The 23,272-nt window shown below is 39.2% G+C and overlaps 1 protein-coding gene and 1 long non-coding RNA gene across 2 annotated transcripts in view; one reads left to right on the forward strand and one right to left on the reverse strand.

The window, feature by feature from the left end:
* Window positions 1-203: 203 nt before the first annotated feature.
* The window catches only part of kcng4 (potassium voltage-gated channel modifier subfamily G member 4), a 62,890-nt gene continuing 39,821 nt past the window's right edge, over window positions 204-23,272 (forward strand). The window contains exon 1 of the mRNA XM_020704258.2: window positions 204-503. The gene's annotated coding sequence lies outside the window, so the exon portion shown is untranslated. The remainder of the gene's footprint in view (window positions 504-23,272) is intronic.
* On the reverse strand, window positions 7,534-21,406 carry LOC110015272. Its single transcript, XR_002290453.2, has 3 exons — window positions 21,044-21,406; window positions 20,734-20,790; window positions 7,534-7,749 (listed from the first exon to the last, which is right to left on the reverse strand). It is a non-coding gene; the product is annotated as an uncharacterized LOC110015272 (long non-coding RNA).

Consider the following 23,272-nt stretch of genomic DNA (forward strand, 5'->3'; position numbering starts at 1 on the left):
TGGAAATTCATTGATATGATGAACTCACTGATGTACACACTAAGTGGTGGAAAAAATATGGGGTCCCTAAGGGCTATACAGACCTATGCAAACAGGGCCCCATCCTAAATTACAGGCCAATACCACCTTTTATACAGGTTAAGCTACCAACGAAGAACCTGAAGACAAACCCACATGGGATGAGGACGGAGGCCAGGTCTTTGACAGGAGGAAATACTCAATTAAAATGTTGGTAAATGTGCGGCTCTTCCCACTCCTCTTGAGGGCAGATAAAAGCCTGCAGCAGAGGGCAGTGGTAGTATTGGATTTGAGGGTTCACAAACTCATCAATAACCCTGACCTGCTCTTTATTGATGGTAATGATCTATGGTGGTGGCAGGAAGTCAGGCAGCAATTAAATCTTTGTCTTTATTCCTAGATTTGATGTTTCCTGGATCAATACTGCCAGCACTTAAGCATCCATTGAGCATGGAACCAGACTGACCACATAATACAAGTCTAGTGTAAGTCAACTTAAAGTTCCTTTGTTTTCTTGTGCTAATGGTATCAAATTAAAACAAACTTTATTTAAAAGGTTGGAATAGCAATGGTTTTATTCCTGAAGTGGTCTTCGAAGCTCTCATGTGCAGCATCTGACGCCATCTTGAGGGACATGTTGAAATCTGTTTAATAAAATATTACATTTTGAAAAAGAATTTACGATACTTTTTGTATTATTGGGTTAAAAAGGTTGAAGGTTCTCACTTGTTGTTACTGTGATTCATGTTGCATCTTTACAGTTTCAAGATAAACAATTGGTTTTTCCTCCACCTCTGCCCTGCTCTCCTGTATATTCTTTTTAAATGGACAGGAGCTGAAGGCCTCTTGTGTTTGGCAAATATTTCTGTTACAGTAGGGGGTTGTGGAGCATTGAACACACAGGGTGCATACTTGTTTAATATTCACCACATATTATATTTGTATAAATCCAATTTCCTCTTATCTTTTTTGCGTCTGTACGGTGCCACAGCTTAATTTTCACTGTTTTTGTTGTAGGTGGAGCTACGGCATTAATGGTTGACTTTAGTTTGTTGTTCAAATCACCATTAATAAATCTTATCAGCTATCCAGCCATACAATTTTGAGCCAGATGCAGAGATTTAAAGACCGGCAGGTTGATGAGATTGATTGCTGGTGCATTGGAATTCCCGCCCCAGTTCCAAGCCCCTGTATGAAGCAAAGTAGAAAATATAATCTATTCAGAAATAAAATTCCACCTATTTCATAGTTTTTCTAAGCATTTTCCTAATACTAACACTCATCCATAGCATATTCTGACCAGCTGCTCATAGCTTCATTCTTTACTGTTGCCAGCGAGCTGATGTAAAACAAGATTTGCATCCATCAGATGCTGTAATGCAGCACTTCTTTCCAAAAAGTTATCTCATATTTATATAACCTTGAACTCCATAATCCAGATTTGTCTGTTTTGGAAAATCCGTCTTGCATCACTTCAGATTAATCCCTATAAGGACAAGCTTGAGATCAGCCATCATTCATCTCTTTCTGGGTGGCGTCCACAGTTCCAGTTGAGGGATTTTGTGGATTTTCAACAGCGTCTTTGCATTCTCTTCTCCCTTTACTTATCAGAAGAGGCATGCGGTTGTCTGTTTGACTCTCTCATTGAGGTTTAAGTAAACACTGATGAAAGATGGACTAAGCAGGAGAGACAGAGTGACAGAGGTCAAACTCATCTCATTTTCTGTCTAAAGCTGACAGATGGGTTTTTAGTAAAGGAATCAGGTGAGCTGCATGCCTCCTTCAAAAGATTTTCACTGCCTATGTCCATGTTGGAGACTTCGGAAATTACCTTCAAAGCCTTTTATGGGTCAGATATAGATATGTCATGGGCATTGGAGGGACTTTAAAGTTTGGAGCAGCGCTATTAGAAGGAAAAGACTCAAATGAAATGTGAACCACAGATTATTATAGTAAATGTCAGGGTCAGAGTAGATTGTGATAGAAAAAAAGAGATCAGAGGAGCAGACAAATAGCAGGTCAGTGTGTGTTTTTGGTAAATGTAGGAAAACCTGATAACTTTGCGCTTGGATCAGCGAGATCAGCTCTTAGGTCGGGATGTTTGAGCGTCATGTGTGCAAAGCTGTGCATAGTGAAACAGGAACAAGGATGGGTGATGGGAGTTTTCTGAGGTCCCAGACTGCAGAGGACAGACAAGGACAAAAACCTCTCCACTGTTTAAAAAAAGAATTAAAGTAGGAAAGAAAAAATGGAACAGGTCTTTTACCTCGGGTTAAAGACCCACTCCCATGAAAAATCACGTTTTGGCATGTAGCATTTTTCTGATGATGGAGGACATAGATTAAAAAAACTAAGCCTAAAATAGCATTTCTCATTATTTCTTTATTCTAAACGATGCTGTTAGAAAAAGCTTAAAGATGTGGCGTGGAAGCGGCAATGGCAATCCACGAGTTTCTTGTGGATTTACGTCTTGGTTTCCCTCCTCCCATTTTTGTGGGACTCTTAATGTTAGTTTGGGATGTAAGTGTCTGTAAGCTATAGAAGGAGAGAGTGTAAACAAAGGGATGATGGGACATGGGGGTAGGCTTACTCCTTACCAACTCCTACCCACAACTCAGAGGTGAATTTCTGCCACTCTGCAGAAACTATGTTCTGAAAGACTACAGTTTTTTTGTTTTTGTTTTTTGGCTAAAAACGGCATAATCACAATTAATGGATCACTAGGAATGCTTTGAAAATAAATTGGAGTGTGACTTTAAAGATGATGCATAACAAAATACAGCTCTGAGTTGTTTTTCATGAAGTTTTCCTTTGACATTTGTGTTGGCTCTTGTTTCTGGTGTAAACACAGTGATCCTCATCTAGCAGCTCTCCCTGCCCGGCTCCAGTATAGAGCGTGAACAAGTGTGAACACAGCAGGTGTTTCCCTAAGGAGTTCACAAGAAAAACATGTCATATGGATTGAGTTATCCACATTTCTTTCCCTTTTCTTTACAGTTTTCATTTGTAAGTTTTGTAGATACTTGCATTTTAGTACAAACATTAACACAAAAATAATCATTTTACTTTGCCGTTGGTAGTTTGTTGTGACAGAAAAGAGTTCCAGTTTCACCCTGTGCTTTTAGCTTTTGTTCTGTCCTTCCTCCTGTGTCTGTTTCACTGTGCAGCCTTTCCAAAGCATTTTGTGTGCTGCTTTGTTCTACAGGCATCTGTGCACAATGTCCAACCTTGACTATCCAAACACTCTGCACTGTTGATGCTCAAAACAGTTTATATTGCCAAATGTTAAACAGATAGAAAGCTTTCTGGCTGAATATAACTGACCTGACCATCTATGGGGTTAATAATAATGATGAGTTCTTTCCATGACTGTATAACAGAACTGGACTGAGTGACCCCTCCCTCTGGCACTCCAAACAACAAGTACCTGCTTCTCCAAGAAGCCAAAATCCCATAGACCTCTATAGCAATTTTTCTTTTTTGTTATCCAAGTTATAAAATGTCCAACCAGTAAAAGTAGGTGGAGCCTGCTGGCCCCCATGTCCAACGGTGATATGTGATTTCACGTAGCCTACTTTGGAAGTTGGCCTTTCAACAGATAGGCCACACCCCTATCAACGAGGCCCCCACAGACCAAGCCGCCATATTTAGCAACCTAGTTGGCGAGAGTGGTTGCCATAGAAACGCTGACTCGATCCACCATCCATCACAGAAAAAAAACATTTTTTAACTGCATTGAAAATGGACGTTCAGCACACATCAATATTGTTGATTTGTTTACTTTTTCAGGTTTCTGCAACCCTGCAATTTTTTCATAACCAATGTTTTTAGATCTCAAAATATTTTATGAAACCAATAATAGTTTTTCCTGTTGTGTTGCGCATTTCTGCATACTTTGAGAATGTTTTGTTATTCATATGCATGTTTGGAAATGAAAGTTACATGTATATATGTACATATACACTTGGGTAGGGCACTGGACTTTGATGGTGGGAGTACTGGGCTTAGTCGGGAAAGTAAGGATTTAAGGTAAAGGGGGTGAGAGTTTATAAGATTTTTCTTCTTCTCACTCCCTTTTGGACTTGTGTTTATATAATTTTGTCTTGTTTTGTTTTATATAATTCACTTGCCTTTTATTTTAATTTTTTTTTTTTTAATAAGTTTTGTCTCATTTTTGTCTTATTTTGTTATTTTACACTTGTTTTCACTAGTCCAAAATAAAAAAGACTACTACTACTAAGATACCTCTAGTTCATTGTTGCTCCTTTTTTAATGTGATGTGTTCTCTTTATTCTAGTGTTTTGTGACTTGCTTTTACTGAGTTGATTTTGCTTTAGAGGAACTTGTGTTTGTCAGGTTGTTTTTCTTCATTTTCTGTCACAGTCCTTTTACGGGAAGGTAATTTTTTATCTTGTGTGTCCTTTGGTACCAAGAAAAAATAAATAAAGGGTCTCAAAAATGATCTAAGCTATTTTTGAAGACCTGAAGTTATTAGTTTGTATTCATGTCTTTCTTCAGTAATCTTTGAGGTCCTGGCTGTGAGCATGTTTCCTCCTCATGCTCGATCAGAGCAGGACTGAAACAGGCCGGGCTCTGGCAGATGGTGGTGGTGGGGGCTAACGTAACTCCTCGGGGCATTAAAAGGAGGGAATGACCCATCAGGTCGAACATCAAACTGCTCTGATGGATGATCTGGCTCCCGACCAGGAAGTCAGAATGCTACTGCAATCAGAGGAGAGCATCGCAGGTCCAGCAGTAAATCACTGCCTAAATGTAAAGGACGTTTCATGCTCTGACCTCAACACGAGTTATTCTACAGAAGCAGTACTGCGCCGGTGTGTTTTATAACTGTCATTTTTCAGTCCTCTCAGTGGGTAAAGAAACGGATTTAGCTGCCTGTAAATGACCATCCTCCCCCATGTGGCTGCGTGTTTTGCTCTGATTCCACTGGCATTTTTCCATCCCAGGCAGGAACCACAGATGGCTAAATAGCTTCTTTTTTTTTCAACTTTATTTTGGATCATTAGCCGAGTAAAGGGAACACATTTTAGCCTCTTTTTTTTCTTTTCTTCTTATGCTATTTGGAGTTATTTCTTCCCTCATCTCCATGAAGCACTGAGGTGTCTAGTTACTCAGGAGGAGGATATGAGGTGCAGTTGAGGTGGAGCCGGAGGAGATTTGAAGCTTCCAGTAAATAGATAAGGAACTGCAGAGGAAACTAGAGAGGAAGACTAAGATGTATGAAATAACAGTGTTTTATCCATATGAAGGGGTAGCTTTGCTCATTAGAATCAATGGGAACGTTTAGGGGACTGATGACCCTTTGATTACCAGATAAATGACTCTTTGTTTTCTTATGTGTAGGTTCCTTTTCTCTATCTGAAGTGTTTTTCTTTTGACCAAGTTAATTACACTAAATTGGGTTGTTTGTTCCAGAAAATCCAACAAAATTTATGGCAAGAATTTTGGCTTTTTAATGCAAGTGAACAAAATCCAATGTCTTAGACAGACAGGTACGGGTACCTGGGAATCTGTCAACAAGAAACACAAAGTTATACTTTATACATAACTTTGCAGAAAAATATGAACACGACTTGGTTTTTGGTGGAACATGTCTGTTTTGAAAACAACTTGTCTTAGTTTTGGATACGACTTTTCTTTGTTGTATCCAGATACGAAATTTCCCCGGTTAGAAGAACATGCAGCTGGAGTGTGAAGACATGTGAAGATCAGTTGCAATGATCTAGACGAGAAGAAATCAAAGCGTGGATGAGCATCTCCATCGCAGAACGCGGCACTCAAATTGGCAATGTTTATTAAATGATAAAAACAAGAACGAACAAGTGACCCATTGTGAGAGTGAAGAGATGGAACTGGATGTAGAGGTGCCCCGAGGTTCCTCACGGAGGACTTAATAAAGGAAGCAAGAAGACTAAAATAAAAAGAAAGCCTAAATCAAAGATTTGGACAAGGTTGTAACAAAAGCAGGCAGCGAGACACAAAAGACTCCATCAAACCAAGAACCCTTTCAGAAACCAATTAAAGATCCAATAGATGGAAGACTCAGACATGATGGGAAATGCAGCTGAACACGATAATCTCAGAAAGCATCTGAAACCTGACATTGTGGAAAAGAGAGTGAACAGTTTTTTCAGTTGAATCCAACTCTTTCTGTAGGGACAGTAGTTGACATTCAGGGCTTCTTGATCACATTCTAGGGGATACTACAAAAATCCCCAAACCTCAGAGTATTACACATTGTATAGGCACCTGTCCAAATACTTCAGTTGAAACTCTGATTAAAATAGTTTGTAAAGGTTACAATTTTTAGAACCTTTGCCACAGGTGGAAAACAGTTTGTACTTGTTCATTATTTTACGGTGGTGTTTTGTTTTTTATAAAAGTGGAGGTTTTTTTTTGCTTTTTTAATTTTTATTTTTACGTTTCACTGTTGTTTTCATGCTGCCTTAGCTTTTTATTTTTCTGCAGAGTTGAAGCTCTGGTCTCTGTGAGTAAAACGTGTCTTTCACTGTTAGGAGTCACAGCAGATGGCTTGATTGGTTCTCCTGCAACTTTCTTCCTAACCTTCCATTTAGATCCGGGGTCTGCAAGTTGAGGCCCCGGAGCCACGCATGGTTTTTTTTACCCCCTCCTCTGTGGCTCTCTGGTTAAGAAAAATAAAAAGGTTTTTGATTTCTGTAAAGGAAAATAGGACATTAAAAGATTAAACTAATTCAAACTTCATTTAAGTCATTCGGAAACAGTTGAAGGAGAGTACGCATCACAAGTCGAATTAAAACATTTTGACTGATTTTTTGAGTATAACAGAAAATCTATTGGAGATTAGTAAACACAACCACAATTCCTACTTAAAGCACAACGGATCATAGTACATTTTCTACTTTTGAACTAATTAAATATTTTTAAGTGGTTTGAAAAAAACGTAATTAGTTCAAATTTATTTTTAGTTTGTTAGATTTACCCAACAAACAGTAAAATAATCTTTACATATTTTTTTAATTACTGCTGACATTAGGCTACCTCCATTTGCTGCTTTGAAATGTGGTGCGGGGTGTCTTTTATTTTGAAAGGAAATCATGTGACCTCTTTCAAAGGTTATAAACTATTTCATGTTTTGGAAAAAAAGGCAATTTTTTTTTCTTTTTGTTTTATTTTTGCAATAAAGCAACAGCTGTTTTATATATATCATAATAGCAAGAATAACACAAATGTAAATCAGTGTCTTATTTTTCTAAAGCATAAAGTTCTGCTTTGTGGCACCTATTGGGTTGTGGTCGGTGTGAAATTGACCCGAATGACTCGTTAGGCGTTGAAGGTTGCAGCCCCTGATTTAGAGGGAGTTTTTTCTCCCCACTGTCTCCTTTTGCTTGTTCAGATTACAATGAAGCCTAATTTCAGGTCACTTGCCATATGTAGGCCTTTAGCATGTTAGGATAAATGGATTTATTGAAATAATCTGGATTACTAACTGGAAATAAGATCTCTATGGTGTTCTTTTTTTTTTTTTGCTTTTTGTGAATAAAACTTAGAGACCTCAGTTGTGAAGCAGCACTTTATACATAAGCTGAATTGAATTGAGCAATGCTTAAACAAAACGAAATCCATCACTTGGATGACGCTTTTTATTTTCCTTGACATGACTTGAATGATGACTTCAGTCTTCCTCAGAAAGGTTGTGTGTCTTGTCTGCGAAGCATCACCTTTATTCTCCTAAAGAAAAAAAACAGTTGCATTTGAAAAATGTAAGACGACAATTCAATCTTTTCTATGTTTAAAATAAAACCTGTGCATCTTAATTATTTTTAGTTTTTCTAACATTTGATACAAGTACAAGACATTGTCACAAGGCATTGTTTGAAACTAGTTAAGGACTCTCTCAAAGCGTCCTAAAACTCATCGTTGCACATTTATTCTGCTTGCAGAGATGTGTTTTCAATATTTCAGAGCAGGACATAGTTATAATCTTGGTACACTAAGAGTTTATTCCTCAATTTCTTTTTTTTTTTACAATGTGGTGTTTCTAATAAAATACTTTCTTCTTTAAGCAAACTGTGTTGGATAAACAAGGGCTGACTTTACGTCTAAAATCTTTTGACCAACCATAGAATTATTAATTATAAAAATAACATTTGGTTTGACTTTGAATTCAGGAGGCCATAAAAATCAAACCAGTACCGTCCTGCAAAACTGGTTTTGAGTTCATTCAAAAATCTGCTTTCCCATTGCACGTTTGAGAGTCAATTAAATGTTCAGGACATGCAGTTACAACAGCTGTTTATCTAAAGGCAGCAATGTTAAAAACAAGTAAAAGTCAAGTCAAAATATCAGAGAAACACCTGACTTATACAAAGTGCTAGCAGATTGTCTTTTGTTTGGAATATCAGAGAGGACCTGGACCTTCATGCCGCTCCATACTTGTCCGAGCCATTTTCCATCTGATGATTCAGGATAGTTCATTTGCATTGACTCTGTTGGCTGCAAGTGAATGATAACATTTTTCCAGGTGAATCAAAGTTTCCATGTTTTGTCTCAATCCAAGGAAATGAGCTGTAGAACCAGACTTTGGTCTCCACTAAAAGAAAAGTGACCAGCCAACGCACCCTCTTACATGTTTTCCACGTGTTTCTGCCTATGAGAAACTGTTATATGTCCACCTTTTTGGCGTGCACACAGCTGTTTTTTTTGTTATTCATCTGTCTAGCTGGCATTGTTTGAAGGTTTCTCTGCTGCGTGTTTACCGGGAGGAAGCAGTGTGTGACTGTGTGTGTGTGTCTGGCTCTTGACACGCTGCAGCTCTCCACTTTTCACTCATTGGTATGTAAGGCCACACAAGCCCCTCACTCATGTAGATACATCTATTCATCCGCCTACACTCACATGTCAGATGTTTTCTTGTCAATAAGACAAACTACCATGAGAAGAGAAGCCGTCAGGGAAGCTTCCCAGAAAACTTCAGCTGCATTTTTAACTCGTCTTTCCTTCCTCGGTCCTCCCCAGCCCGGGCTGCAAGTCATTAGAGCATCACATCTCGCAGTTCCACTGGTCTCGGCGCAATTATTTCAAGATTTGATTGAGGTCAGTACCCTTGCTTTTATTGCTCCCCACATTTGTGGAATAATTTTAATCAATTCCTCTTTTCCTGTCCCAAAAAAACACTCCTCCTTTTCACCCAACTCTCCCACTTTATTAGGTCTTGATTTAGATTTAAATGAATCCATATCAGGCCTGGCAGTTAAAGACTGAACTGTATTACAGCTTCTCAGACTGTTAATCTTGCGGTGGACGCTTCTGCACTCAGGAAATGTGTTTACAGCGACTTTTTTTGTGTGGACTGGAGTTTATGACAAAGAAACTTATCCTCCACCTACTGCCATCAAAATGTAGTCTGAAGGGGGTCGATAATGATTGGCATGTCTAGGAAAATGAAAACGACCAAATGGGTCACATCCAGCTATTAGCAGCAAACTGATTTCCTCCCATTTTTATTGGGTTTTAGGGCTGAGTGACCATCAGCAGAGCTTCACACTCCATAGACTTTATGCTCCATTACGAACAATCAGTGAGACGCACTGGACTCCGTCATCTGCATGTTAGGGACCGCCATAAGCTTGATGAGCTCAGGTTTTATAACACATCATAGATCACGGGCTGATGGAGATTTAACCAAAGGTCACCTTTGTGAGGTGCGGGCCAGGATAACGCCAATTTATGCCGAGCTTTTAGGGTTATAAGATGAAACCGTTATATCTGTGCTGTAAGTCCAACTGGAAGATTAGAAAACTGAATACACTCATTTTCAGCCAGCCCTTTAATTGGTTAAGAAAGATGGCAGAAGTTGCAGAACTGTATGTCTTAAGTAAAAGTGTTTGTTTGTATTTTTATGTAGGGTCAATCAGTTTTGTTGCAACTAGTTATGTAAAAATAAAATAGGATATGATGCTTAATAACTGTATTACATAACATCTAAACCATAGAGTTCTTTTTATATCATTCATCATCATTCGTCTCCTAAACCCGATTTTTCCCTTTCGGGGTCACGGGGCTGCTGGAGCCTATCCTGGCCACTCGTGGGCGAAGGCAGGGACATCCTGGAAAGGTCTCCAGTCTGTCTCTTTCATATCTATTTCACAAATAGTCTCAGAATATAATATTGAATTTGTGCGTGCTTTCCGCTTTTCAGTGTCAGAATAAAAAAGCTGCAGATACCTGCGTGTCCTGACTGTTTACTGTGACCGCACTCCTGGATTGATGAAACTTTTCAAAATAAAGCAGAAGTAATGTTTCCTGTTCTCTAAACTTTAGATTAAAAGGCTGTTCCAAAAACCTTTGAAATAGGGATGCAAAAGATGTAGATATGTGTCGAAAAATGAGTCTGTAGTGGCTACTGAGAGTGACAGCAGTATCAGTAGAAAACTGCAGGTACAAACAAGACGTTTGTTGTTAAAGGAATAAAATTGATTGGTTTCTGTCCAATATTGTCAGTTTCTCTTCCCGTCTACTGTTTTTACTCTTTTTTTTTTTTTTACGTGTGATGTAAGCAAAAAGACATCCAATCACAAGCTTGCTTCTACCAAGTCAGGCTTAGCAATTGGCTGAAGGTTGAATCACAGCGATGTGTGTTGTATGAACTAAATGTATGATAACCCTTTTTTAAACTTCAAACACTATCTGAATAAATTAACTTCATCCGCAACAAAAAAGAAAAATGTTGTCAATGAAAGCCACTTCCATTCTCGTAATACATAATTTTATAAAAAACAAGATGTAATATTCATTGAATCAAAATTAATGAACACAATTTCTTGTCCCTTTTTATGAACAAATTTGTTCATGTGTTTAAATATATACACATTAATTGTTTTTCACCTTTTTACCTTCATCTGATCTGTCAAAATGAAATGTTTTTTTTTAAGGGGGCCTAAGTGACAACATTTTAAAAAGATTCTTCTTTTGTACCCATCTTTACAAATTGAAGTTGGTTTACCAGAACCTCACCAATTGCATTTTTAAGAATTGCACTTCTCGAAAAAATTATTTTCTTTTTTACATTACTTAAATAAAAAAATCTTCAACTTCGCCTTGTTCTTTCAATCTGTCTGCCCAAAAACGTCATGTTTGACGGTGACTTTGCCGTGTGTGACCCTCCTCCATGCCGGTGCAAAAACATAGACCCAGATGTTGGTGTTTCTCTTGAAATGGAAGGGTAAAGGGTCCCTCCTCTGCCTCACCCTGAGGGAGATAGCTGATGGAGGCTTGGAGGACACGGGTCAATAGGACCGGAAGACACCATGTGAAGGGCAGAGAAGAAGAACTAGGAAAAAGATCAAATCTAAAATGCAGGAGGGATAATAAAAATAAATTGAAAGTCTGTGAGGGCCATTTTCTGTGAGCTATTGATTTCCATCAGGTACGGTTCTGCATTATTACTTCAGTTTCAGTGAGAGAATAAAAGTCTGTCATTCTTACTAAATCTCTTTAATAATAAATCTCTTTGATAATAAAAAGGCAAAACAAATGCCTGTCTCCCCAAAATGTCACTTTTAAAATCATTTTCCTGTAGTGACATCAGTGAAAATCTGCTCTATTCATTCGCTTATTCCATAAGTGGCAGTATGTAAAGGTTTTCAAGACAAACTTCTAAATGTACGCTACACCCTGGTTTTAGTCGGGCAGCACTCTGATTCAAGATTCAAGATTCAACATCAACTTTATTAATCCCCGAAAGGGAAATTTGGTTGTAGTAGCAGCACCACGGAAATAAGATAAGAGATAAAATAACACAAGACGAAAAATATACAGGGAAGAAAAGAAATAAAAATAAACAGGCAGAAAATAAACAGTCGAAAACTCTAAAACTCTCAAAAGTCTTATGTACCTCCTGATGAGCTGATGAGAATAAAATGAATTTACTGCAAGGAAAAAAAGATTAATGGCTTTCAGTTGGGAATAAAGACCACCAGGACCACGGATCTACTGCTATTGATCCGCTTATCGTGACAGTCTTTGACAAAGGGGAGAATCCCTCCATGTTATTCTTTCAGATCTTCGGCCTTTTGTCTGCTGTTCCTTCCATGCCATCAAATTCCAGAAATCAAATTTTACATTTTAAAAACATTCTCTGCAATACCCATCACAGTACTTTTTATTTTTTATTTCATTCAAACTTATTTTTAAATCCAATTTAAATTGATTTTGTTTCTATATCCCAGCAATCCTTTCACTATTTTGATTTAATCAACTTTTTGTTATCTGAGCGCCTCGAGGAGAGGATAAAAGTGATAGAAAAAGAAATATTTTCTTAAAATAAAGTTGAAATGATCACAAAACCATAAACATGGTGGACTCTGATATGATGCACTTTGATGTAAAAACTGTTTTCCAGACTTTGACATTAACACATGATTTAAAGTAATTGAATATTTGTTTTATAAATGGATTTATGCACAAAAGAATAAAAAGTCATTAAAAAAATTTGTCTTTAAACATTATTTGCGAGCTTAAACATTTTTCATAATTTTTTTAAAAGTTTATGACCCATTTTAAATGTCAGACCAAACATTTGATCAATACTGACAAGAATATTTCTGCATGAAATATTTAATAAATGATAAGGACGTTTCTCCTTAAAGAAAAATAGCTGACCTATCAGAAGCCTCAATAAAAGTAGGTGGAGCTTGCTGGCCCTCCACGTCCAAAGTTCGAAATGTTTGAACTGACAGACATCGCGTAGCCTGCTATTAAGTTGTAGAAGTTCGGACTTCCAACAAGCTCACTCCTGATTGGTCCAACTCGGACCAATCACTGCTTACTGACGGAATCTGGCGGCATCCGTATCAGCGCCTGAACTGAATTTGTTTTTTTTGGAGCTGGAAGTAAACCATTTTCCATGAATGCATCAGATTCACTCACTCAAGCTGGGATCAACAAATATCGAAACGTAGACAAAAACGTTCTCAGCGTAAACGCAGCTGCAGAAGTCTGAAGAACATTTAGAGCAGGGAGAACATACATGAGGAAACTGAGAGGAGACAAAGGGGCATCTGTGAGGTCTTGGACTGGACCTCAGGCATCAGATGGTCCAAACTCCATCCTATAGTGTGGGTCTTCTTGTGGTCTCTGCACTGCCATCTGAGTGGCTGCTATCAGTTTGTCTGTGGGATGGAGGTCTTTGAGCCACGATTCCATGGGGGTTCTGATGGGGCACTGGGTCCTTGCCCGCCCTAGGCTTATTGCCGGGGTCCAAATTTTACACCTTTACCTTCTACAGTGGTGGACAAAATTGTTGGTACCCCTCAGTTAAAGAAAGAAAGTCCACAATGCTCACTGAAATGACTTGAAACGTTCAAAAGTAACAATAAATTAAAATTTATTGAAAATTAAATAATCAAAATCAGCCATTACTTTTGAGTTGTTGATTAACAGAATTATTTAAATAAACAAACTAAGGAAATAGGGCTGGACAAAAATGATGGTACATCCTTAAAAGACTGAGAGCTAATTGCCCAGGGGGTCATGATGAACTCAGGTATGTCCTTTAATTGACATCACAGCTGTTTTCAAACCCATAATCAGTCAGTCTGCCTATTTAAAGGGAGACAAATAGTGAAAAGGTGTGTACCACACTGAACATGAACAACAGAAAGTGAAGGAGAGAATTGTCCCAGGACATTAGAAACAAAATTATAGACAAACATCGTAAAGGTAAAGGCTATAAAACCTTCTCTAAGCAGCTTGAAGTTCCTGTGACGACAGTGGCACATATTATTCAGAAGTTTAAGACCCACGGGACAGTAGCCAACCTCCCTGGATGTGGCCGGAAGAAGAACATTGGTGACAAATTGAGGGGACGGATAGTTGGAACTGTATCCAAAGAACCCAGAACAACCTCCAAAGACATTAAAGGTGAACTCCTAGATCAAGATACATCAGTGTCAGATTGCACCATTCGTGGTTGTTTGAGCCAGAGTGGACTTCATGGGAGACGACCAAGGAGGACACCACTGTTGAAAGAAAATCATAAAAAGCCAGACTGGAATATGCAAAAATGCATGTTGACAAGCCACAAAGCTTCTGGGAAAATGTCCTTTGGACAGATGAGACCAAACTGGAGCTTTTTGGTTTGGCACATCAGCTCTATGTTGGTAGACTCAAAAATGAAGCATCCAACCAAAAGAACACTGTCCCTACTGTGAAACATGGAGGAGGCTCAGTTCTGTTTTGGGGCTGCTTTGCTGCATCTGGAACAGGGTGTCTTGAAGTTGTACAAGGTCAAATGAAATCTCAAGATGATCAAGGCATTCTGGGTAGAAATGTGCTGCCTAGTGTCAGAAAGCTTGGTCTCAGTCGCAGGTCATGGGTCTTCCAACAGGACAACGATCCAAAACACACAGCCAAAAATCCCCAAGAATGGCTCAGAGAAAAGCATTGGACTATTCTGAAGGGGCCTTCTATGAGCCCAGATCTGAATCCCATTGAACATCTGTGGAAGGAGCTGAAACATGCCATTTGGAGAAGACACCCGTCAAACCTGAGACAACTGGAGCAGTTTGCTCATGAGGAGGGGGCCAAAATACCTGTGGACAGGTGCAGAAGGCTCATTGACAAATACAGAAACCGTTTAATTGCAGTGATTAACTCAAAAGGTTGTGCAACAAAATATTAACTTATGGGTACCATCATTTTTGTCCAGCCCTATTTCATTTGTTTTTTTTAAATAATTCTGTTAATCAACAACTCAAAAGTAATGGCTGAGTTTGATTATTTCATTTTCAATAAATTTTAATTTATTGTTACTTTTGAACGTTTCAAGTCATTTCAGTGAGCATTGTGGACTTTCTTTGACTGAGGGGGGTACCAACAATTTTGTCCACCAGTGTACATTCAGAATTATCATTGCACATCTAGTAAACTCACCTGAACACACGTCTGCTCACCTCTGGAGAAACGTGGTTGTTTGTTTGTGTGCAAACATGCTAGATGTATGACAAACCACATGTCTGTCCATGTGTTAGCATACATGTGTGTGTCCATGTGAGTTAGTTTGTATATTTAGTTCGTACAGTTGTGGGTCTGTGTGTTTATGAATGTGTGCGTGGAGGTTTGTGCAGAGAACGCTTAAGTGTCTGTTTGTGTGTGGACTTGTGCGGTTTTGCATATAAATACAGCCGTTTTATAAACAAATATTGATGACATTGCGAACATTAAGCTTCAAGAACCTTTAATTTTCTACTTTGATGTGCCACATGTTTTATTTGACATGTCGACGTTCCAGAATTCCACAAATCTCCTGTTTGTTTCCGCATTCAGGATTCCTGCCGTTCAGCTCTTCTCCTCTTTTGTCCTTTGAACTTTTGATCATTTTTTTCAGACATGACTTAATCGAAAAACTCTTGTGATCATAAACCACGCCGTTTGTTGAGTTTTTCTGGCTTTTTGTGCTTCAAATTGAACAAAATCCACTGGGAGAAATAAAATCCCTCACCAACTGAATCCAATCATTGTGAATTCTGTTCTCAATCCCTTCGATACCATCCCAGAGACATGACATTACACAGAAGCTGATAATGATTTTGTGTGTAATGGCAGCATGGATGGTAAAGATAAGCTGACGGGGGGCGGGGGGCCAGCCACGGTCATGGAGGGGCAAACAAACAGGATCAATATGGAAAAGAAAGGATCGCTTTAAGAGTAAAAACAATGGGAGAGACGAACAAAGCAGCAGTTACCACGCTGACCTTGACTCCTGCTGTGGAGATTTTTTTTAAAGCTGGATGGAGGAAAAGCGGCAAATTTCTGTGGAAGAAAAAATTCTCCCACTGAACATCTGAAGCCCATAGCCCATGAAAACCATGCTGATTGATTTAAATAAAGGACTTTAACTGGCTAAAAAAACTCAACATGATTTTAAAGCAATAAATAAAATAGGATGATTTAAAATGTCCTTAGGCAAAAACATGTTCTTTTATTGATTTCCAAAATTTACAGGAAAACTTTACATTAAGATCCAATCTAATTGAAGTTTACTTGTTTTATTTAATTCCAGTCTATCTCTTTTATATATAGATATATATAGATATATATAGATAGATCTATATAATATATTAATATATATATATATATATATATATATATATATATATATATATATATATACATATATATATATATATATATATATATATACATATATAGATATGTACCTCACAAAGGCTCCTAGCCTTGAGCAGCCGCCTAAAGAGGTACACAGGAGACAATGAAGCCAGACGAATAAACAGGCTCTTCGCAACTCAACCTGCAAAAGTGTACGCTCAGTGGCAGGGTCAAAACAGCCGAGCAGACCCACCAAGGCTAGAAACTGAACAGTACTGGAAAAGTATATGGGAGAAAGAGACAGCACATAACAGCAATGCCCTGTGTCTGGTCTCTCTGAGAAAAGAACATAGCAGCCTCCCAGAACAGAATCCAGTAACCATCACAGTGGCAGACATCCAAGAAAGAGTCTCAGGTATGAAGAACTGGACAGCACCGGGCCCTGACATGATACATGCCTACTGGCTAAAGAAGCTTACCGCACTCCACGAGCGCCTGGCAGGACAAATGAACCAGCTGCTAAGAGATGGGACTCACCCCGAATGGCTAACAGAAGGGCGAACGATCCGGATCCAGAAGGATCTCTCAAAGGGTGCAGTCCCATCCAACTACCGGCCAATAACCTGTCTCTCCACAACATGGAAGCTCATGTCAGGCATCATTGCAACCGAGATAAATAGGCACATGGATCAATTCATGAGTAATACACAGAGGGGCATTGGTAGAGACTCCAGAGGAGCCAAACACCAACTCCTGGTCGACAGAACAGTCGCTCAAGACTGTAAGTCACGACACACCAACCTGTGCACAGCCTGGATTGATGACAAGAAGGCCTATGACTCAATGCCACACACATGGATCACTGAATGCTTGGAGCTGTACAACATCAACAGGACTTTAGAGCCTTCATGGAAAACTCAATGAAGCTGTGGAAAACCACCCTTGAAGCCAATGGGAAGCTACTTGCACAAGTGTCCATCAAATGTGGGATATACCAAGGTGATACTCTGTCCCCACTGCTGTTCTGCATAGGTCTGAACCCCCACAGCCAAATAATCAACAAGACTGGCTATGGATACCGACTCAGAAATGGGGCCAACATCAGTCACCTCCTCTACATGGATGACATCAAGCGATATGCTACGAGCGAGCGTGACTCCCTGATCCACACCACCAGGATCTACAGTACTGACATTGGGATGTCATTCGGGCTTGAGAAATGCAGCCGGATGGTGACAAAGAGAGGCAAGGTAGTCCACACAGGAGGGGTATCACTCCCAGAAGGAACAATAGCAGACATCGAGGACAGTTACAAGTACCTTGAAATTCCGCAGGCAAATGGCAACCTGGAGCAGGCAACAAGGAAAGCTGCAACAGCCAAATACCTCCAACGAGTAAGACAAGTCCTGAGAAGCCAGCTCAATGGCAAAAATAAGACCCGGGCAATAAACAGCTACGCACTTCCAGTTATCGAATACCCTGCAGGAATAATAAGATGGCCAAAGGAAGAGATACAGACCACAGATGTCAAAACACGAAAGATTCTCACCATGCATGGAGGGTTCCATCCCAAATCCAGCACCCTGAGACTGTATGCTAGCCGCAAGGAAGGAGACCGAGGACTAGTGAGCGTAGAAGCCACTATCCAGGATGAAACATCCAAGATGCATAAGTACATCAAGCTCAAGGCCCCAACTGACAGTGTGCTCAGTGAATGTCTCAGGCAATGGAGAGCAGAGGATACAGTGCTGGAGGACAGATCCTCATGGGAGGACAAACCCCTGCATGGGATGTACCACCAGACCATAACTGAAGTGGCTGATATCAAGAAGTCCTACCAATGACTAGGAAGGGCTGGCCTACAGGACAGCACTGAAGCGCTTATCCTGGCAGCCCAGGAACAAGCCCTGAGCACCAGAGCAATAGAGGCTCAGATCTACCACACCAGACAAGACCCAAGGTGTAGGCTGTGCAAAGAGGCGCCTGAAACAATCCAGCACATAACTGCAGGATGTAAGATGCTGGCAGGTAAAGCATACATGGAGCGCCACAATCAAAGGGTTTGAATAATATACAGGAACATGTGTGCAGAATATGAACTGAAAACCCCAAGGTCAAAATGGGAAACACCTCTGAAGGTGGTAGAGAATGAGAGGGCAAAGATCCTGTGGGACTTCCAGATCCAGACTGATAGGATGGTAATGGCAAACCAACCAGACATTGTAGTGGTGGATAAAGAACAGAGGAAAGCCGTTGTGGTGGATGTGGCAGTGCCAAGCGATGGGAACATCAGGAAGAAGGAACATGAGACACTGGAGAAATACCAGGGACTCAGAGAAGAACTGGGGCAGTAACCCCCAAGCTGGAGGAGTGGCTACAACAGATACCTGGAAAGACCTCAGACCTCTCAGTCCAGAAAAGCGCAGTGCTAGGAACAGCTAAGATACTGCGCAGGACCCTCAAGCTCCCAGGCCTCTGGTAGAGTACCCAAGCTTGGAGGAGAAACCACCCGCGGAGGGTGAGAGGGGCAGTTTTCTTTTTTTATATATATATATATATATATAGATATATAGATATAGATAGATAGATAGATAGATAGATAGATAGATAGATAGATAGATTTATCATAAGTTTATGCTGTTGTTTTAAAATTTATGTTCTTCATTTGCTCAATTAAAAAACATTTTTTTATTCTTTTATTTTATTGTAAAGCCCTTTGGCACCCTGACGGCATTGTAAAATGCTATAGAAATAGGGTTTTATTCATTCGTTCATATTCCGTTTAAATAAAACATAAGTTCCTTTGGTGCATGTGTGTAAAAATGATTTTTTTATCTGCTTTGCTGATTAAAAAAAAGACAGCTCTTTGCTGCAGCAGAACTTAATTCTTCTTAATTATTCTTTACTACTATATCAAGATGCAAGTTGGTGAGTGTGCTTTTTTATTTTGTAATTGTCGATCTGAGCAAACACAGTTTAAAATCCACAGAAAATAGTTTAACCCAAGAACATTTTATATCCCTGTTAATAAAATTCTCCTCTTCCTGGTAAACTCTGAGCTAATTTAAGTTATTTAATACTTTTTTTACTTCTAGTAAATAACAATACCTTGCTATCATCATATATTCCTTATTATTCTTCTTTGTTATAAAATGTTATTATTTGAATATACAGTAGTAGGCAAACTAAAACAAATCATTTCCCCCAGTTTTGTTAACTACTGGACATTTATTATGAAGTTTGGATGCTGATGAGGGCTGTGTTGCCAAAGGGCTTGTGCCACTTTAATGTGGCCTTGGCCTGCCAAGAACCCCTCAGCACAGAGCTTAATATAGATTTAGACAAAAAAACACCTTCATCAAAGCCTTGATCTCCACAGACCAAAGTATTCCTTTGCTTCCATTTATGTGTAACAAGCAAAACAGGAGCTTCAGAGCTGAGGACGCTGCAGGTGAGGTTGGAGAACTGCATCAGTGCTGTTAGAGGTGGCTTCACAGCTTTAACAGGTGTAATTACCACACATGGGTAAAATAAATTCATAGACAAATAAAATAATTACATACGATCTTGAAACATCTTCAATGTATTGTAATGAGATATAGACAGACAGAAATGTGAAGGTGTCTGCTGTAAATCCAAGTATTGCTCACATCCGTGTTTATGAATGAATTATTATTTCCTGGAAACTACTTATTTCTTGAGAACGTGTGAACAAATAATTACTTTGGGGGGAATTATTTTTTGTTATTTTTTTTTTACCCATGTCAGGTCACGGGTTCTGTATGTAAGGCCTGTGCTGCATTGATTATTATACTGTACTACGGTGGCTCTCAAGTCCAAATCCTTCAACCCATGTGATTAAAGATCACAACGACAGTTAAAAAAGCAAAACAAACCTTAAAACATTATACTTTAGAAATCAAAGCAAATTTCCCACAAAAAAAAGAAAAGGAATTGAAATAAAAAGGAAACGTTTTTGAAAAGGAAATTTCCAGAATAAAAAATGAAATGTTAAATAACAAAACAAAACAAAAATTATAAAATAAGCTAGGTGTTATGGGACATCACTGATTGGATTATGATGCTTTTTGACCTTTTCAACAGGAAGTTTGGGATGGCATTCTGTTCTGACAGCTTCTGTTTGGTGATTGTTTCAACTCTTTACCACAGTTCAGGTGAAACATTCTTCTGCTTGTTCTCTTCTTCATTATCCAATCAGTGATTAAGATCTCTCTTCTGGTTGTTTTTTAATTGCTGTTGTGATCTTTAAAATGTTTTTGCGTTGAGTGATTTATGTGATTTGGACATCTGGGCCACTGTACTTTACAGATCTTTATACTTTGATCTTTTTTAAGACTCTTGTACATTATTAAACGATTAACAAAGGGCAACTGTTAAATGCTAACAGGAGCACTAAAATAAAGCAGTAAAAAGTGTGAATTGGCCAATGTTAGACACCAGTTTTCAGTTATCAATTGCAGGACAAACAGGCACATTGATACCCATTTATCCAGTTATTTTTCTTTCTTTTTTTAGGCCTTTTGAATTCAGCAGAAGGGTGTATCATAACCCAAACATGCAGAGATAAAGACACAGTTTTCAAACCAAAAGATCCCAGCTGGAATCTCCTCGTTGTTGTCAGGTTTGCCAAACGCTGCATCACTATAAAAAAAACCAACACGAAATCGGTTGGATGGAAACAAAGAAAGCTGATAACATTCAATGATGCAAAATCTAAACGCACTTCTGGTTTATATTTAGTTTAGTGTAGTCTATATATGGAAAAAAAAAAAGACGTGCACTTTAACAGGAACAAGGCTTACAAGCACACACAAACACTTTGAGACTCTGGGGATGCTCTCTGCTCAAAAACAACTGCTTGACCTTTTCCCAATCTCACCTCTGTGTGACTTACCTGCCCACATGTAGAACTTGCATCCCTTCATAACATGCGCCGCTGCCATAAAACGGCATCTCCTTTTTCTTTTTCCTCATTCAGCTTCGTGGTTAATCTGAAAACAATCCTCCAGCACAGAAAGAGTCTGAGGAGTCCGGAAAAAGTGGAATATTCAGTCTCCTCCCACATACCTAACAAGCTCCTCTCTCTTCTGTATCATTCCAAACCTTTATGGACCTCTTGTTCCCAGTGTGAATTATTAACGATGGCTCGACAAGCCCAGACAAGCTGAAAAGAAGAGAACTTCACTTTGGTTTTTTCAGCAGAGCCTCCCTCACACTCTGTGATAACACTTGAGGAAAATCTGTGGGGCGCACTGGAGGAGTGTAAGACTCTTCCTGCTCCATCAGTTTCTGCTCATTCACGCTTGTTGCCTTCCGTAAGGAATAATTCTCTGCTTTTCACGTTGCTTGGACAGTTGTAAAGGCTTTCTAACAGCAGGAAAAAGATGAAACAGAAATTAATGAATACATGTGTCTTCTCTTGCATACGTATGTGTGTTAAAGGAGGGATCATCCTGCTGCAGAAACACTTCTTTAAAGCATCAACTCTTGATTTTAATAAGCCTCTCCAGCCACAAAGTCCTGGAATGATGAGCACTGGTCTGGGTGGGTTTGAGAGCTTCTTAACAGCTTCCCGTCGTGCTCAAGCATTGAGGCTTGAAAGCAGAAGCCTGTGTCAGTGTTGGCTCCGTTTCACCATTTCACGCCAAGGATTCAATGGATGGATTGAGGGGGGGGGGGGGGGGGGTTAAGGTAGCAAACACAGCTTCTTTACCATTTACTCACAGATCTGTGATCAGAGGCCTGGTAATGCAAAGAAACGCTGTCAGGACATGAACCGGGGGTGCTCCATGCATTTTTACTTCCACTCTGTGCTGAAAGCCTCCAGAGGCCACAAAGTGCAGACGTTGCTGTGACTGTATGCTGCAGAAATGCACAGATTCAAAGACGTAAAACATCTAACCATCTCGTTAGTATGGAGTCCCAACTTCTCCCAGTCTTTGTGATGAGCTGCTGTTTGCTAGATTGCTAATATCCTCGATTGATCAGAACAAAGGGATGATTCCAGCCAAGAAAATTACATTTATCAAGTAATTACAAAATGTCCCAAAAATGTATTTTATTACCTCATAAAATATAAGTGAAGTTTGATGCCTTTTTTTGTTTTTTAATGAGATCAAACCTATGAAATATACGTGTCTCTCACCTTCTGTTCGTACTTTCAAAAGAAGACATTTTCCGGCTATTTATTTATTGTATGGCTTTTTTATCTTTATAGACACTAACATTTTTAAGTCATATTTATATTTTTTAATACGCTGAAAAAGCTTCACGAGGCATAACTTTTTTATTGAAATACTTTATTTTTATTAGGCTATGTGCTGTTTTGCTTAAAGCTAAAAAACAAATGGAAAACCGGAAATCTACATTAAATGACAAATCAGCCAAAAAATATTAAAACTTTAACACCTAAGCATCTCAGTTAACTCGTCATAAGCAGGGTTAATTGAGATGTCAACACAACACGTCCAACCTGGAGGCAGCAGCAGAAGACCACACCGGATGGAAACTGAGGCTACAATTCACACAGACTCATCAAAATTGGACAACAGAAGATTGGAAAATGTTTTCAGGTCTGACGAGTCTCCATTTCTGCTGCCAAATTTGGATAGTAAGGTCAGAATATTAACAACATGAAGGCATGGATCCATCCGGCCTCGTATCAACAGTTCAGGCTAGTGTTGGTGGTATAATGATGTGGGGGATAATTTCTTGGCCTACTTTGGTCCCGTTAGTACAGATTTAGCATGGTTCCAACACCACAGCCGACATGACTACTGTGGCTGACCATGTCCATCCCTTTTTGACCACAGTGTACCGTCATCTGATGGCTACTTCCAGCAGGAAAACACCCCATATCATAAAGCTGGAATCATCTCAGACTGGTTCTAGAACATGACAATGAGTTCTCTGGACTCAAATGGCCTCCACAGTCACCAGATCTCAAGACAATAGATCCCTTTTAGGATGTGGTGGAACGGGAGATCGGCACCATGGATGTGCGGCCGACAAATCTGGGCTGTGTGGTACTGTCATGTCAATATGGACCAAACTCGCAGAGGAATGTTTCCAGAACCCTGTTTAAAGTGAGTGTATATGCAGAGTACACGTGTGTATTTATATG

The sequence above is a fragment of the Oryzias latipes genome, chromosome 6 (assembly GCF_002234675.1).
Source record: "Oryzias latipes chromosome 6, ASM223467v1".
Classification (NCBI taxonomy): domain Eukaryota; kingdom Metazoa; phylum Chordata; class Actinopteri; order Beloniformes; family Adrianichthyidae; genus Oryzias; species Oryzias latipes.